Below are 16,860 nucleotides of genomic sequence, written 5' to 3'. Positions count from 1 at the left end.
AGGTTTTTCATGTTGGCAGTATCCAAGGGATTTGACAAAGCTAGGTTCAATGATTTCAAATTGTTGACCATTATAACAGGTTCGGCAGTGTTCCAAATTGATATGGACAGTAAACTGAACAATTGTTTTGGTATTTTGTAAGCACGATCGACAATTTGGAAGTGATCATTGAGTGGGTAGGTTTGTGTGTGGGTGGGGTTAATTCACAGTACATAAGCCGGAGAACATTAAGATGAAAATAATGACAAATATTTAATGTGATTCGCAATGTACATAGAGGTGGATGAAATTGAGCAACCTTGCTTATTGTAGGCAACATTAATGAGGACCTTTGACTGTCTGTGTGGGAGTGTAAATTTTGTTGTTTGCCGGTTACTTGTATTTCAAGGAAACACGGAGAGCTAAGATGAACAGCATTGTGGTAACTTACTGCTAGGGTTTCTCTCTTAAAACACCATCTAGTCAATCTAAATTTACCTTACGATAGTCTAAACCATGAATAATAGTGATGTTAAAATACAAAGCCAGCATTTCACCCACAGAGTGCAATAGTGGCAGAGCTGCAGACGACCCCCACACGGAAGAGCAACAACAATCAGTCAGTCAGTCAGTCAGTCAGTCAGTCTCCCACAGTGCTGGCAGTGGTATTCCGAAGCAGCGCATGTGTGACGGCATCAATGATTGCTGCAGTAACGGAGAGGTGAGGAGAAGGCCTTGCTTTTGTCAGTATCTAACATAAGGCTTAACTCATGCCCTGAACTCCTTTGTTTCATATAAAAGTTGCAGATTTTCTTACATTGTATACACTACAATACAAAATCACAACTTGACACTACTGAAGCAAATGCCTTTCTTGTGGCAGGATGAGTTTGTGCAGCTGTGTGGCATTGAGGAGTGCCGGGAGAAGAATGTCGGGTGTGTGTGAGCCTGTTTACATCAACACTCGAGAGTCATACTACTGCCAGTGCCGGCCATGCAGGGTACAGACTCGTGTCAGAAAGTTCAAGTGTGAAGGTGAGGCCTCCTGAACTGTCAATGTCACTCTACGGTCTGTCTTCTTAAACTTGTCAGTCCTTCACCTCTTCATTTAGCAGCAGCCTAAAGAAGTTAGTGTGGTATTTTGTTATTGTTGGCATACATCAACATGCATTTTGTCTCACGAGTATTACTAAGATCAGTGATTTACGGATAGGTTGTTCTTTATGATTAAGTATAATTTAATCTTGCCATATGCATTTGTCATGAGTACTGATATAATTTTGTAGTTTTCCTCAACGTATTGTTGAATGTGTTCCTGGAATGCGTGTAAATCTATCCATAAGTTGTAATAAATCTGTGTTTCTGAGAGTGTAATTCTCCACCCTCAGACGTTGACGAGTGCGTGGAGTCGCCCAGATCCTCTCCTGTGGACCATCCCTCAGCAGTGTTCGATCCGCCCAGCAGCAGCAACGGTCAGGAGAAGGCTGTCATTGAAGTGTCAAGTCCCCAAGCTGGCACGGTGGTGGGTGTTGTGCTGGGCTCCCTTGGGGTTCTTTGCCTAGCTGTTGGGGTAAGTCAAATAGTTTTTCACTTCTTTATACTGTGGGGTCTTGCTCTGGTTGTGTTGTGGCTGTGCTGTGGCAAAGATGGCGTAATTAAGCAGTGGGTGAGATTCTTCCAAACTTTAAACAATTCTAAATTGTTCTTGACACACTGAGAATATTCCATTACTGTAAAGTTTGCCGACTTACTTTTTTTTTCATCTCACCTGCAACATTTTCAGTGTACAGATGTTTGTCGGGTTCCTGAAGATTCGGCGACGTGTTATCATCCATGCAAGCTTCCCCAACCCAGCCAGTGTACCACAAGACAACAGGCAGTGAGGAGGACGGGAGGAGGGAGCGAGCGGCTGCATGCACTATTGAACGGGACAGCATTACATTCTTCCCACAGTTGTATGACTACACTGAAGCAAGCGTAGAATAAAGTGTTGAGTGACCATGATGTGAGTATTGTGGTTTGTACATTACCCTTTTATCTCCTCGTGTGTCATTTTAAAAGGTTTTGTACTTTCTTGTTATTTTTTTTCAGGACTTATTAATGTTGTCGCCATTTCAATGTTGTTGCATCTCTTGTTCCAGGAATCAGCACTACTAACGCCAAAGAAGTGAGGGAAGTGTTTGGAGTGAGCGTGCAAGACCTACAACAGACACCACACTATTACTGCCGGTGTAGCCAAAGGAACAAGAGGAGGCAGAGGAGGAGGAAGAAGAGGAACAAGAGAGTGATTCTTGGAGACGTACCAATGAAGTTCTGCAGGTTGGCCACAAATCTTCATTACTGGTGTAGTGTATTTCATTGATCATTTGTACATTGGGTGGATAAATTTGTAGATTTTGTAGACAGTTGTAGATGTGAAGTGGGTAAGGTTTTTTGCCATGCCTTATCTACACCAGCAGAAAACCGTGATATGTAGAAGTTGTGATAGAAGCATTGTGATAGGAATATACCGTGTACATATGCATAGAGAATTTAAAAGAGGAGAGTGTAGACCAAGAGAGGAAAGTAACCTCTTTTAGAGATTTCAGTGAAAGTTTTGCTGTAGCGTTAGACATATCAAAGGCTTTTGATAGAGTCTGGCATAAAGCTTTGATTTCCAAACTGCCCTCCTACGGCTTCTATACTTTTCTCTGCAACTTTATCTTAAGTTTCCTTTGTGACTGTTCTATTGCTGTTGTGGTAGACGGAAACTGTTCTTCTCTAAATTTATTAATAATGGAGTTCCTCAGGGTTCTGTCTTGTCACCCTCTCTTTCTATTATTCATTAATTAACCAAACTTGTTGCCCTATCTACTCCTACGCTGATGATACCACCCTATATCTTTCCACGTCCTTTCAGAGACGACCAACCAGTCAGGAAGTCAACTGATCACGCAGGGACGCCAAAGAACGCCTGACTTCCGATCTTTCTAAGATTTCCGATTGGGGCAGAGAAAATCTAATAGTTTTCAATGCCTCAAAAACTCAATTCCTCCATCTATCAATTCGACACAACCTTTCAGACAGGTACAGGTCTCCGTTCAGTGACACTCAACTGTCTCCCTCTTCCACAATGAATATCCTCGGTCTGTCCTTTATTCATAATCTTAACTGGAAACTTCACATCTCATCTCTTGCTAAAACAGCTTCTGAGGCATCTCCGCCAGTTTTTCTTGCCCCTCCAATTCCTTACTCTGTATAAGGGCCTTATCTGCACGTGTATGGAGAACTCTTCGCATGTTTGGGGGGGTTTCAGTTACAAAGTTTTACTAGATAGGGTGGAATTAAAAGCTTTTCGTCTCATCAACTCCCCTCCTCTGACTAACTGTCTTCAGCCTCTTTTTCACTGCCGAAATGTTGAATCTCCTTCTCTTTTATCGTTATTTTCATGCTAACTGTTCTACAGATCTTGCTATCTTCATGCCTCCCCTCGTCCTGCGGCCTCGCTGTACAAAGGTTTCTTCTTCTCATCCCTATCGTGTCCAACTTTCCAATGTAAGAGTTAACCAGTACTCTCAATCATTCATCCTTTTCATTGGTAAAATCTGGAACTCCCTACCTGCATCTGTATTTCCGAATTCCTGCGACTTGTCTTCTTTGAAGAGAGATATCGAGGCATTTCCTCCCTTGTTTTGGCTGACGCTTTTCCACTTTTTAGAGAGCCAGCATTCAAGTGGGCCTTTTTTTTTTTTTATCTTTTCTTTGTTTCTTGCCCTTGGCTGGCGCTCTTCCTACATGAAAAAAACCTCTCGGGACACAAGTCCTCTGCTCATCACTCATCATTCGGCGACGTGTTATCATTGTACCACACGGGCTGGGATTTTCATTGAAGGAAAACTCTCTTCCAAGTCAATTTTACATATATTTCAAATATAGTAAGGTACATTCGAACAAAAAACGATGAAAGTGACGCGGCACTCTGAACCAACAACAGAGAAACACGAGAGGCACCCTTAACACTCTCTCCCCACTTGAATACACCACTTAACTCCACATAATGACACCCTCGATTATATTACCACGAAACTCCGCTGCCCTGATCACATTACCCACCTGATCAGAGACCCTCGCTCACCGTGACGCGTCCACACCCCACCAATGTCCCGAGATCGCGTCCTTTCCTGCCCCCCACTCAAATCTACTGCCCCGCGTGCCAATTCACACAATGTTAAATACCCTGCCTTCCTTACTCTATTCCTCCGTATACATGTTGTAGTACACTTCATGCTAACACTAATATTTCTACCATGCACAACATTCCAAAATCCCTACTCACAAAGTTCCTCCGCTCGTATTAATTATGGGTTTGGTACGGCAGTTTTCCTCCTTAGGCCTACAGAGCCACCCACGCAAACCCGATCCACCTTGGCTCTCCTTAACATACCATCCTTATCGTTACATCCTCCACAATCCCTTCCCCAACCCTGTGTGCCACAAGACAACAGGCATTGAGGAGGACGCCATTTCAATATTGTTCCATCTCTTGTTCCAGGATTCAGTACTACTAACGCCAAAGAAGTGAGGCAAGTTTTTGGAGTGAGCGTGCATGACATACAACAGACACCAGACTGCTACTACTGCCGGTGTTGCCAAAGGAACAAGAGGAGGAAAGAAAGGAAGAGGAAGAAGAAAAGGGTGATTCTTGGAGACGTACCAATGAAGTTCTGAAGGTTGGCCACAGATTTTCATCACTGGTGTAGTGTATTTCATTGACCATTTGTAGATTGGGTGGATAAATTTGTTGAATTTGTAGACAGTTGTAGATATGTAGCGGGTAAGGTTTTTTGCAATGCCTTATCTATAGCAGCAGAAAACAGTAATATTTAGAAGTTATGCATAGCATTTAGGTAAAGAAAACACAAACTTTAGCTATGAGATGGAGGGATGTTGGCTAGAGGCAGTAGAGGAGGAAAGGATTTAGGAGTAGTGATAGACAGGACTATGAAATTTTCAAAGCAATGTTTAGAAGCAAGAGCCTGGAGTATAGAGATAGATTAAAGGAATTAAACATGTTTTCATTTGAGAGGAGATGTATAAGAGGATATGATAGAGTTATTTCAAATGTTCTCAGATACAAACTACATAGATGTGAGATCTTTCTTTACCTTAGAGGAGGAAGTAGGACTACAAATCATGGCAGGAAGATTAGAAAGCAAGGCTGCAGGTTAGATAGAAGAAAATATTTCTTTAGTCATAGGGTGGTAGAGCTCTGGAATGCATTGCCAGAGAGGGTTGTAAATAGCACTAGTTTGACAATGTTTAAAAACAGATTAGATAAGCACTTCAATTTATTAGATTTATAATTATGTATAGCACTGCATGATAGTTTTTATAAGAAATTGACTATAGTTAAACAAGACATGATCCCCATGTATGGGGATCACAGATTGTAGAGGAATTCACTGCAGGACTTAGCCCTGTTAATGGGCCAAATATTTAGAATTAGTATATAATGTATTGTGTACTTGTAAGTGTATCTTTAAGTACTGATGACGAGGTCGCTGTGCGACTGATACAGGATAACCTAGATGGGCCCTGGTGGCCCTTTGTTATCCTATTATTTATGTTATGTTATGTTATCAATGTGGTGAACACAGTGTCCTGTCTCTAACCCAGGCTCTTATGTGACATCATAGTAGGAGTTCGTGTAGCCAGAAAGTCACCGGTAGAATTATCAGCGACAATCTGGACGTCGAGCATCACGGCTTTGCGGTCCCAGACTACAACGTCGGGGACACGGACCCCAGCTTGGGTTCTTATATGATGTTCTTTCAGCACTTGCCAGCCCTTGCTTTCCAGCTGTTGCACAAGCAGAGCAAGGACGCGGTCGTGCCTCCGCGTCCGCTCAGGGCTTAACTTAGGGCAAGTCTGGAGGATGTGGCCTAAGGACTCAAGACGGCCACATCCTAGGTCACACAGGACAGGGGCAGACGGTCTTCCCCGAGACGATCTTAGTCTCGTGTTCACCACGCCAAGGCGGGTTTTGAGAGCGTGGATATAGGAGGATCCTCTCATGAGTCGTGACCCGTCATCCACCCACTCATGGGTGGATGGAGACGTGTCACATCCTGAGAGACCTCGGCCGTCCGCCGACGCGTACAGCGCGGCTTTGTTAACGTTTGCGGCTTTCTCTTTAGCTCCTTTGCGGATGGACTGGGGGGCAGGAGCAGAGACTCTGCTATCCTGGCGACCCTTTCGTCAGGACTCTTGGCTAGACGCTCCAGGGCACCCCTTTTTAGGGCCGGCACTTTCTTGGCAAACTCAGGAACCCCCAAGCCCCCATGGCCGATTTTTGTATAAAAGGCTGCATTGGGGGTGTCCTTAGGCAGATGTAACGCCTTTTTAAGGAATTTCCTGGTTTCCAAGTCGAACTTAAGTAAAGTGCCCTTGGTGGTATGACCCAGCACCCTTTGGTACTGGTGTCTTGGCACGACCACGTTCTTTAACGCCCATAGTTTTTGCTGGGGCTTTAGTGGAGCCTTCTGGAGCGCACCAAGGTCCCGGATTAGGGCCGCCAGAGCCCGCCCTGGCTCGGAGCGGCTCTTGGTCGGACCCACCTCCAGTCCGAGATATTTATAATACTCGCCAGGCGTCAGCGCTCTCAGCCTGCTTTCACCGGCTCTATAGATGGAGGGGTCGACCAACCACCTCTTCCTCTTTCCGTCCCCTTTGATAGTGAAGGTGGCACATTTTTGATGGCCCAACTCCAGCCCCACCCTCCCTGCCTCAATGACCAGCGCATCAATTGAGGCCTGAAGACCCAGGGGGGTGGAAGCGGTTAATACCACATCGTCTGCATAGGCAATATAATTTAGGGGGGTGCCTGACAAACGCGCCCCTACGTTTGCCGGCAATGCGGAGAGTGCCCAGTCCAATGTAATGTTGAACAAATAAGGAGATAATGGATCTCCTTGGAGCACTCCCCTTGTGATGTTCACTGCCTCCCCTAGTATATCAGTGCTTGCTCTTTCATAAAGGTTGGTAATTAGCTCCGTGAGCACAGGTGGAAACCCCCACCTCTTGGTTGCGGCAACCAGAGATGGGTGGCTCACGGAGTCAAAGGCTTTCTTAAAGTCTATAAATGCCACAGCTAAACCGTCCGGTCCGGGGCTGTGGCTGCTTTGGTGGACTTAATAGCTAGCCTTATTTCATCCTCTGTTATCGGGCCGGCGACGTTCAGAGTGGGCCTTAAAGCAGCAGGTGATCGTGTCTCATTTCCAGAAGGTCTTTGAAAGAGGCCTGCCCAGAAGGCCTTCATATTGGGCGGGGTAGCAGGTGGGCCATCAGGGATACCCGCAAGTATCTCTCTGACGGCCCGGCCTCTTTCTTTACGCCATAAGTACTGTATTCTTCTGTACTGTCTTTTCTTAATAGCCTTTCTTTTTTGACTCACCAGGCCGCCCCTTCCCGGAGGTCTATAAACATAAGCACTGGGTGGGCACCAAAGGTCAACCTGGTGCTCCACCTCTCCTATGCAGGTGGGGACGGAAAGTCCGAGGGTAAATGATGTTCTCTGCACGCAAGCGTGGACTTCCTCCTCAGCTCTGATATGAGGAGGAGGTGGTTGGGGACTGCCAGCGGCAGGGAGCCCAGATGTTGAGGAATTAGGCTCGGGTGATGGAGTCCCCTGAGAGCCGCCAGATGTTATGGGCGAGGTGTGACCCCTCGGGTCCAGCACCGGTGGCGGAGTACTCGGCACAGCAGCCGCACGAACCTGGGCCTTGTAGGATTCAGTGCGGTGTGCTCCCTTAATTCCCTCGATGGTACGGTGAGGGAGCACATGCTGTTTGATCTCCTGGTTGATGTACTTGGCCCTAGGGTGTTTAGCCTCGTACTCCGCCATCATAGCCAGTTCCTCGGGGTCCCACCTCGCCTTTCGGCGCTCGGTTCTAAGAGACTCCACCTCTCCCGCGTGGAACGAGGAGGGGTGTTGATACCGCTCATGAACCCGTCTTCCCTGATAATTAGCAAAGACTCGGGAACATGACGTAACAGTGGCGAGCTGCTCATTGTTGTCTGGTAACGCCATAAGTAATAAATAGGATCAGAGGCGAGGGATGACAATGGAATAAGAGTAGTGGTCAAAATACGATTGGTTTGACCTAGCTTGTAGTCGTGTGGTGCCTCACACTGTGATGTGAGGCTGCTGGCGATAGAGGATGCTAAGTAATAAGAGAATAGTTCATTATCATAACTTGTAGTATTAAGGACATATAACAGTAAGTAACAGTAGTGAAGATGTACGGAGGTTAACTTAGATGCAGAGAGGTAGTGAGAGGGTTGGTTGTTTATGTGCAAAGACTGATGACGCTGCGCGTAGGATAGATAAGGACACAGAGGATCGCTGCTCATTCTGTAGGGGATCAGGGGATCAAGAAATAGGTGGCATGTGGTGTGCCCCAGCTGCCTCTGAAGGAGGCAGATTCTGTCTGGTCGTCAGTGAGAGAGGAGTTGCACTCCGCCCTCTGATTCTCCATACATCTTATTCTGTCCAACGCCGACCCTCATTGTCGTAAGTGTTATGTTGTAGTTCATTTGCTATTTGCTACTCAGCTGAGAATTATTGTTAGGTTAATTGCTATTACACTGTGAGTTACAATACACGTATTATTGCCTTCGTGTCATTGTTCATGATTCATGTTACTTATCACTGTGTCACTGATTATGTATAAGTAGGGCATTAAGAATTATCTGGTACATTATGATGTTTAGATCGGTTATCCTTACGTTGCCTGTATGTTGTATTAAATAATCAATTATTATTATGATGGCTACATGTCTTATTTTGCTGCATGTTTTTGTTTACATTTCAATATTCCTCATACTGGTGTCAATTACTACCAAGTAGTAGTTGTTAAGGGTAGTAGTAGTAGTAGTAGTAGTAGTAGTAGTGGAGTGCTTCTCACTCACAGTATTGCAAGGTGTGATGTAGACGTGTCTGTGTCTGTAGTGATCACAACAACCTGTTCCTTCTTGTGTGTCTCGAAGAAAGATCACAAAAAGTGTCTTTTTTGTTTTCTGTTGTGAAGCACAAAGGTATTGTTACGTGTTTCCCAAGATGATGTTTTGTGAGTCTTTCAATGCAATACTTAATTTAAGTGTCTGGCCAGTGTCTTGTAACGTGGTGCAGTTTTTGTTACTTGTATTTATTTTTCATACCTACTGATATGACGATATCTTGTGAATGATACTCCTATATATTTCTAATGGCAACACAATATCTCTTGATATAATAAAATGCATAATGTATCGACTTGTTTTCCTATCAGTTGAAAGAGATGCAAAACAATATCTGGTTTGCAAGTGAAGCGAAATTAGTCAACAATTTGTTGCATGGCGCCACAGCGTCTGAGGTGATATGATGCCACAATATAGTGGCATGGAAATACTAGTAGTAATGTGTAAACTGACACACTGCCCTCCATGATGGCGAAGGTGGGCAGGTGTGGGTGTTGGCGGTGCTGGTGGAGATATCTACATGCTTGTGTGTTGATAGATAGATAGATAAGCTGGTAATTTGATAGGTTCATTCATACGTAAATGGACAACAGTTCGATGGTGTATACACTGCTACAACAATAAACTTATCAATCAATCAATTAAACATCAATCGTATTTAAAAGGCGAGTGATGAGAGGGTGGCGAGCGAGGCTCTCGAGACAAGTTTGCTCTGCGTTACTGGGAGGGATAAACGGTCCTTATTAGAGTCAACGGGGCCCTATACTGATTAGCCTATGTGTAAGTCAAGACAATTACTTCGTGTAGGAACATTTGTAGCATATACAACAATGATTTAGCGACCTTTTAGCGACTTGTCAAGGTGGATCTGGTGACGTACAATATTTCCATTTAGCAACTGTCCATCACCACCACCACCACCACCATCAGTGACCAGACGTCCATTTCCTCACCAGACACGAGACCTGTGAACACGGTGACCGCCCCACTTGCCCCACCTAGTCCACCAGCTCCACCTGCTCAGTGAAAGGGTGAGTCTATTAATAGAGTGGAGGAACAAACATGATGGGACAGTGATGGGACGGTAATGGGGCGGATAGTTTAATAGAAAGCTGTATAATAATGCACTGAAGGGGTGACGTGACGTGTGGGAGTGAGTGGATAGTGAAGGGTAGTGAATTAATGGTGCCACAGTGTCATTAGTGATGGGACGGTGATGGGACAGTGACGGGATGGACAGGCTGTACTAGGAAGGTGTGTCGTGCATTGAAGGAGTCACATGTGGACAGTTAGCTGGTGGAGGGTAGTTAAGGTAGTTAATTAGGCGTATGGTAGTTATAATGCGTGGGGAGGGTGGTTGTGTACTGTGGTGTACTGTGTGTGTGTGTGTGTGTCCTCTCTCTCTCTCTCTCTCTCTCTCTCTCTCTCTCTCTCTCTCTCTCTCTCTTCTCTCTCTCTCTCTCTCTCTCTCTCTCTCGTCTGGTCTGGTCTGGTCTCCTTGCTGTGTCTCGTCTTGTTGACCAGCGTCTGAGGTGATATGATGCCACAATATAGTGGCATGGAAATACTATATAGTCTGACAAGCCTTAATTTACGGCCATGGGGGCGAGCGTCTCTGTACAGTGTTGACGTTTTCACTACTGTTACACACACACACTCTCTCTCTCTCTCTCTCTCTCTCTCTCTCTCTCTCTCTCTCTCTCTCTCTCTCTCTTACTTTGATTTTTAGTCATTTATAATTGCATATATATATATATATATATATATATATATATATATATATATATATATATATATATATATATATATATATATGCAAATATGACACAAAGTTACGCAACTTTCATTTTCGGTATTTTGGCGTCACCTCAATGAATGATACACAACTCACCAACCTTCGTGTGTATGTGTGTGTGTGTGTGTGTGTGTGTGTGTGTGTGTGTGTGTGTGTGTGTGTGAGGAGCGTGGGATCGTCGCGTTGCATGTTCAGTGTTGTCGTGGACGGGCATGAATATTTGTTGCAATTTTGACCCCAATTGCAGACAAACTGAAAATCAGTTGTGTGTGGCCAGACAACTGCACATTTCACTCATGGCTACGGTCAGGAACAAACTGAATGACACTGTTGCATCACTCAACGATGATACACCACGCGGAGAGGCAAAAATGGCTACAATACCCTGTTGCATCGTATTGTATCACAGTGTGATACGCAACGATGAAACGATGCGTGGAAATTCAGTAAGTGTGTACACACCTTTAGAAAGTGTTGGTGGTGATGATGTCAGTGTGGTGTGTATTGGTGGTGGTGGTGGTGATTGTGGTGGTAACTATTGGTGGTGTGTTTGCTTGTTTTGCATCGTGAATATTGATTGATTGAGTGGCTGAAAGATTGACATGACATAGATTGCCTGTGTAAGGCCGGCCCTAGACGTAACTGTTTATCTGAACGATAAAACTGATCAGATAAATCGTTACGATAAAACTGACGTGTTTTGCGCAGTTTTGATCGTTTCAGATGAACTGATCGAGCGGCATGAACAGTTGAATCATTCAAACTTTTTATCTGAACGATCTAACGATTTTTTTCCTTTCAGATGAAAATCTCACGTGTACAGATTATCAGTCTATTTGTGACTTCAATAAAGTGTGCACGCCTTTTCCAGCTTTTCACAAATTCTTCATTATGAATCGCAAAACATTGGAGGAGTTTATTGAAATTTACCAAACCGAAGAGTGTTTATGGAAAGTTAAGTGCAAAGAGTTAAGTGCCAGAGATTCCTCCTCCTCCTCTAGTTTCAGTTACACGGGTTACTAAGGGTAGTTTGAAGGTTCAAGAGAGAGAGTAACGTGATTTCTCCGTTATCAACAGCGAAAACACTCTTAATAACCATGCTTGTCGTTTTTGGAGCCTTTGAAAATAGTGGCCACATAACCACTATTTTTAAAAGGCTCTAGTTTGAGTCACACGCGTTGTTAAGGGTAGTTTAATGGTTCTAGTGACAGATTAATATGATTTCTACATTATCAACAGTGAAAATACTCTTAATAACCAAGCTTGTCATCTCTGTGGTCTTTGAAAATAATATCTTTATCATCACTATATTTAAAAGGCTCTAATTTCAGTCACACGGGTTTCTAAGGGTAGTTTGAAGGTTCAAGAGACAGATTAACATGATTTCTCCGTTATCAACAGCGAAAACACTCTTAATAACCATGCTTGTCGTTTCTGGAGCCTTTGAAAATAGTGGCCACATCATCTCTATATTTAAAAGGCTCTAGTTTCAGTCACACGGGTTTCTAAGGGTAGTTTGATGGTTCAAGAGACACATTAACATGATTTCTACATTATCAATACCAAAAACACTCTTAATAACCATGCTCGTTATCTCTGTGGCCTTTTGAAATAATTGAAATAATGGCCGCATCACCTCTATTTTCAAAAACTCTAGTTTGAGTCATACGGGTTGTTAAGGGTAGTTTAATGGTTCTAGTGACAGATTAACATGATTTCTACGTTATCAACAGCAAAACACTCTTATTAACCAAGCTAGTTATCTTTGTGGCCTTTTGAAATAATGGCCACATCACCTCTATTTTGAAAAGGCTCTAATTTCAGTCAAACGAGTTTCTAATGGTAGTTTGAAGGTTCAAAAGACAGATTAACATGATTTCTACGTTATCAACAGCAAAACACTCTTAATAACCAAGCTCGTTATCTCTGTGGCCTTTGAAAATAGTGGCCACATAACCTCTATATTTAAAAGGCTCTAGTTTCAGTTACACGGGTTACTAAGGGTAGTTTGAAGGTTCAAGAGAGAGAGTAACGTGATTTCTCCGTTATCAACAGCGAAAACACTCTTAATAACCATGCTTGTCGTTTTTGAGCCTTTGAAAATAGTGGCCACATAACCACTATTGTGTCCTCGCCTATCACTGACACACTCCCGTTCATGAGGGCGAAGATGAGCAGGTGCGGAACTGGCAGTGGTTGTGGTGGTGGTGGTGGTGGTGGTGGCGGTGGTGGTATTTATATGCTTGTGTGAAGATAGATGGATAAGCGGGTAATTTGATGGGTTGATAGATACGGAAATGGACAGTTGGACAAACAAACAGATAGATGGATAGGCAGGCAGATAGATAAGTCAATAAATTCGTATATAATTAACAATATAGATGTGTATGTAGATAGAAAAAGTCTATATTCCTCTACTTAGTGTCCTGTCACCCTGGTTTATTGTCAGAAATACTCGTATATCAGGCGGTAGAAATAGAGAATGAGAAAATAGTACAGTCTGCCTTTTAAGCACCTTGTTTATTGCCTCGCGGAGTTGCCAACACTCGCTGTACAACAAGATACAATTTAATATTTCCTGCTTTGACAAATAACAAAAGCTGGACACGATAACGAAGAGGAAGATGTCACAATAACCAATAAATCGACATGTGGTATTTGTATAAGCATAGCGTCTCATTAATAAGAGATTTAGTAACAGATAGTTATCATAAACATATATACATGCGTCCTGTCTTCACAGACAACCTTTTGCTACGGCAGTAGTCTTAGCGGTGGTGGTGGTGACACAGTTGTGGCGGTGGGCTATACTGACCCATGCACACCACACCCACACACACACACACACACACACACACACACACACACACACACACACACACACACACACACAAAATAAAGTGAAGTGTTGCTATATTACCGACAGTTTTCAAGAAGCACCAGCACCAAGAGACGCAGTGGCAAGCCTTCACCACAACACTGCACACTGCCTAATCTTCGTCTATTAAAGGTATTTATAAGGCTATTCAGTTAAGGTTAGGTTTTCTTTACATATGAGAGTGAAAACAGTACGCAAATATTTTAAAGTAATGGTATAAGGACCATCAAAAAGAGCAAGGCGTCTGTATTACCCTCTCATATTTGTTTCCTTCATTTACCATAGGCCAAACATGTGTCAGAATGCAGCCACCAGTCTAACATTTCATATAGCCTAGTCAAAATTTCTCTCTGTGGCTTAATTTTAGTTTGGTGAGATGATAAAGACTATATATGGATGTCCTGCCGCCACTGTTCCCGGGGTTTTTCCCGGGCCGCCTCCCCCCGGCGGTCCCCTAGCCATCACCCTACCCACGCCATCACCCTTCTATCGCCAGCCTGCTGGGTCAAATACTTTTTTTTCGAATATTTCCTGACGGTAATATTGCGCTTCCATGGTATGTTTTATGGTTTCTATAAATGTTTCGTCGTGTTTGAAGTGTGTTCCGCGCCTGTGCTGGGTAAATATGTGGCGTTTAGTGGTGTTTTATGGCGTATGTTAAAGGCTTTTAACGCTCAAAATTTCCCACCTGGAGTTTTGAGCTTTTTCATTTCAAGGTATAAGTGGGCCTTTATGGTAGCAAAAGAGTGCCTGTCCTCTTTTAAGTGTGAAATCAATCTAATGAGTGAAATATGTGGACTTTGAAATGGTGTTTGGGGCTGTTGTAAAAAGCTCTTATTTTTCATTATTTTATTTGCTCACGTTTCTGCTTCTCGGTCTAACTCGCTGTAGAATGCCCTAAAAGATAGCTCAGACTCCCAGAAGTGTGATAAAATACTTGCCAAGTGAAAATGGCTTGACTTTACAGGACGTTTTAAGAGATTTATGGGTTAAAATGTTTTGTACTTTTAACGTACTTAATTTAGACCTTTTTTAAAAACCAGTTAAGCTGGAGATATTTTGATATTTTGAAAATTAGTTTAAGTATTTATCACGTCATAAAATAACAAGCATTTGGCCGTGGCTTCGTTTTTCTAAAAGTCATTTTGAAATCAAATGATTTACGTAATTTAGCCGAGTCCCCCGTTCCCGTTCTCTCGGATGACCACAGCCCACCCAGGTAGTGACTCACCATAGGCCCAGGGTGGCGCCACTTTTCCAAATCCGCAGTTCGTCAATATTTTGCCTAATATCTAGTGATTTCTACGTGTTTTCGCGTGTTTCGAGGTTCAGGTGTGTAGATAATTGTAGCAGAAGGAGGAAGAAAGGAGAAATAAAGGAGGATAAGGAGGAAGAAAGGAGAAATGGAGGAGGAAGAGGAGCAGCAGCAAAGCTACAATACTTAAGTCACCCTCCATTTCCTGAATATTTTGTCTAATATCTAACATTTTGATGTGTTTCTAGGCTCAGACGTGTGGATGGAAGGAGGAGGAGGAAGAAGAAGGAGTAACAATGGAGAAGGATGAAGAAAAAATGAGAAATAAAGGTGGAATAGGAGAAGAAGCCAAGGTGTAATATTTAGGTAAGTGTCCCTTTTAATCCTAACGTTGTTTATAATGCATACTGTTGGTTTTGGGATAGATTTGGGGTATTTTAAGCTTGTTCATTAGTGTTGCAGACTGTTTGGAGTGTTATAAGTATGCTTTGGGGTTCATTTCGTTTGTTTTCAGTATATGTTAGATCTTTTAGGTATATTTTACGTATTTTGAGAGTGTTGATTGAGGTGTGTGTAAATATTAGCATGTTTTGAGTGTGGTTTGGGAGAACTTTGAGGGGTTGGTTGGTGTTCTGAGTGGGGTTTGTGTTTGTTATGAGTGTTATAAGTGGTGGGGGTGTTAGTGGTCTTTTGGGTGTGTGTGGGGTTATTTCAGTAAATATTGGGTGTTTCTAGTGAGTTTGGAGGTATTTTAACCTGTTCTGTGTTTTCTTAGTGTGTTTTGGGATGTTATTGAGTTTTTAAGAGGGTTTGGGTATGTGTGGTTTGTCGTGGGTGTGTGTAAGAGTGAATTGGGCCTATACAAGGATTTTTCAGTATGTTTTGAGGCCATCAACAGGCTAGCTCAGTGTCAGTGGGCCCTTATAACAAGTGTCCATTATTGATTACCCGCTTCGTTCCCAGGTGACGACAGGCAGAATGAGGTGGACGTGGCGGAGGCTGTGGGCGGTCAATTCACGGCGCAGATTACCCACACCTTGCACCACGCTGACTGCCCGCCGCTGTTCACTAAAGTCGGGCAAGCCTGTGTCTCCGTGTTCTGCCCTGGATATAGGAGTAAAGGAAGTTGTGGTTTTGTTGTTGTTGTTCTTGTTTTTCTGTTAAGATTTGTTTGCTCTCTCTCTCTCTCTCTCTCTCTCTCTCTCTCTCTCTCTCTCTCTCTCTCTCTCTCTCTCTCTCTCTCTCTCTCTCTCTCTCTCTCTCTCTCTCTCTTCTTCTCTTCTTCTTCTACTACTACTACTACTACTACTACTACTACTACTACTACTACCGTCTTTGAGTGAGGATAGGTAGTGTCAGGTCACGACGCGTTACGTCAGCAGGTTCCCACGCCTGTCCCTTCTTGCATATATTCTGACCTGCTCTGTTTGGTGAGGTGACGTGGGGCAAGGCTTACCCACCAGTTGTATGGCTCTATCGGGGCGATGTGATGCAGCTGAACATTCATTTATCCTTCTACGCCACCCTCGTGCAACACTTCAACCACCACCGTCAGTGTGTGTGTGTGTGTGTGTGTGTGTGTGTGTGTGTGTGTGTGTGTGTGTGTGTGTGTGTGTGTAGGGATGATATTGGTAACTTGGGTGTCTGTAATGTGTTTTGGGTGAGCTTTTTATATTTTGAGGTGTTGCAGGGTGTTTTGTGTTAGTTTTGAGTGATTTAAGTTGTTTGTGTGTGTGTCAGTTGTGTATGGTGTGTTTTGTGGTGTGGTGTCAGTATTGGTGCATACTGTGTGCTTGTAGTGAATTGTAAGTGCGTTTATTGGTACTATGAGGTTTTTCATGTTGGCAGTATCCAAGGGATTTGACAAAGCTAGGTTCAATGATTTCAAATTGTTGACCATTATAACAGGTTCGGCAGTGTTCCAAATTGATATGGACAGTAAACTGAACAATTGTT

The 16,860-nt window shown here is 43.4% G+C and overlaps 2 long non-coding RNA genes across 2 annotated transcripts; both read left to right on the top strand.

The window, feature by feature from the left end:
- Positions 1-609: 609 nt before the first annotated feature.
- On the top strand, positions 610-1,413 carry LOC123502328. Its single transcript, XR_006673944.1, has 3 exons — positions 610-700; positions 863-1,014; positions 1,368-1,413. It is a non-coding gene; the product is annotated as an uncharacterized LOC123502328 (long non-coding RNA).
- Positions 1,414-13,726: 12,313 nt separating this feature from the next.
- On the top strand, positions 13,727-15,209 carry LOC123502357. The gene is made up of 3 exons (XR_006673973.1): positions 13,727-13,781; positions 14,017-14,205; positions 15,153-15,209. It is a non-coding gene; the product is annotated as an uncharacterized LOC123502357 (long non-coding RNA).
- Positions 15,210-16,860: the final 1,651 nt, after the last annotated feature.

The sequence above is a fragment of the Portunus trituberculatus genome, chromosome 11 (assembly GCF_017591435.1).
Source record: "Portunus trituberculatus isolate SZX2019 chromosome 11, ASM1759143v1, whole genome shotgun sequence".
Lineage (NCBI taxonomy): Eukaryota > Metazoa > Arthropoda > Malacostraca > Decapoda > Portunidae > Portunus > Portunus trituberculatus.
This window is presented reverse-complemented; position numbering and strand designations above follow the sequence as displayed.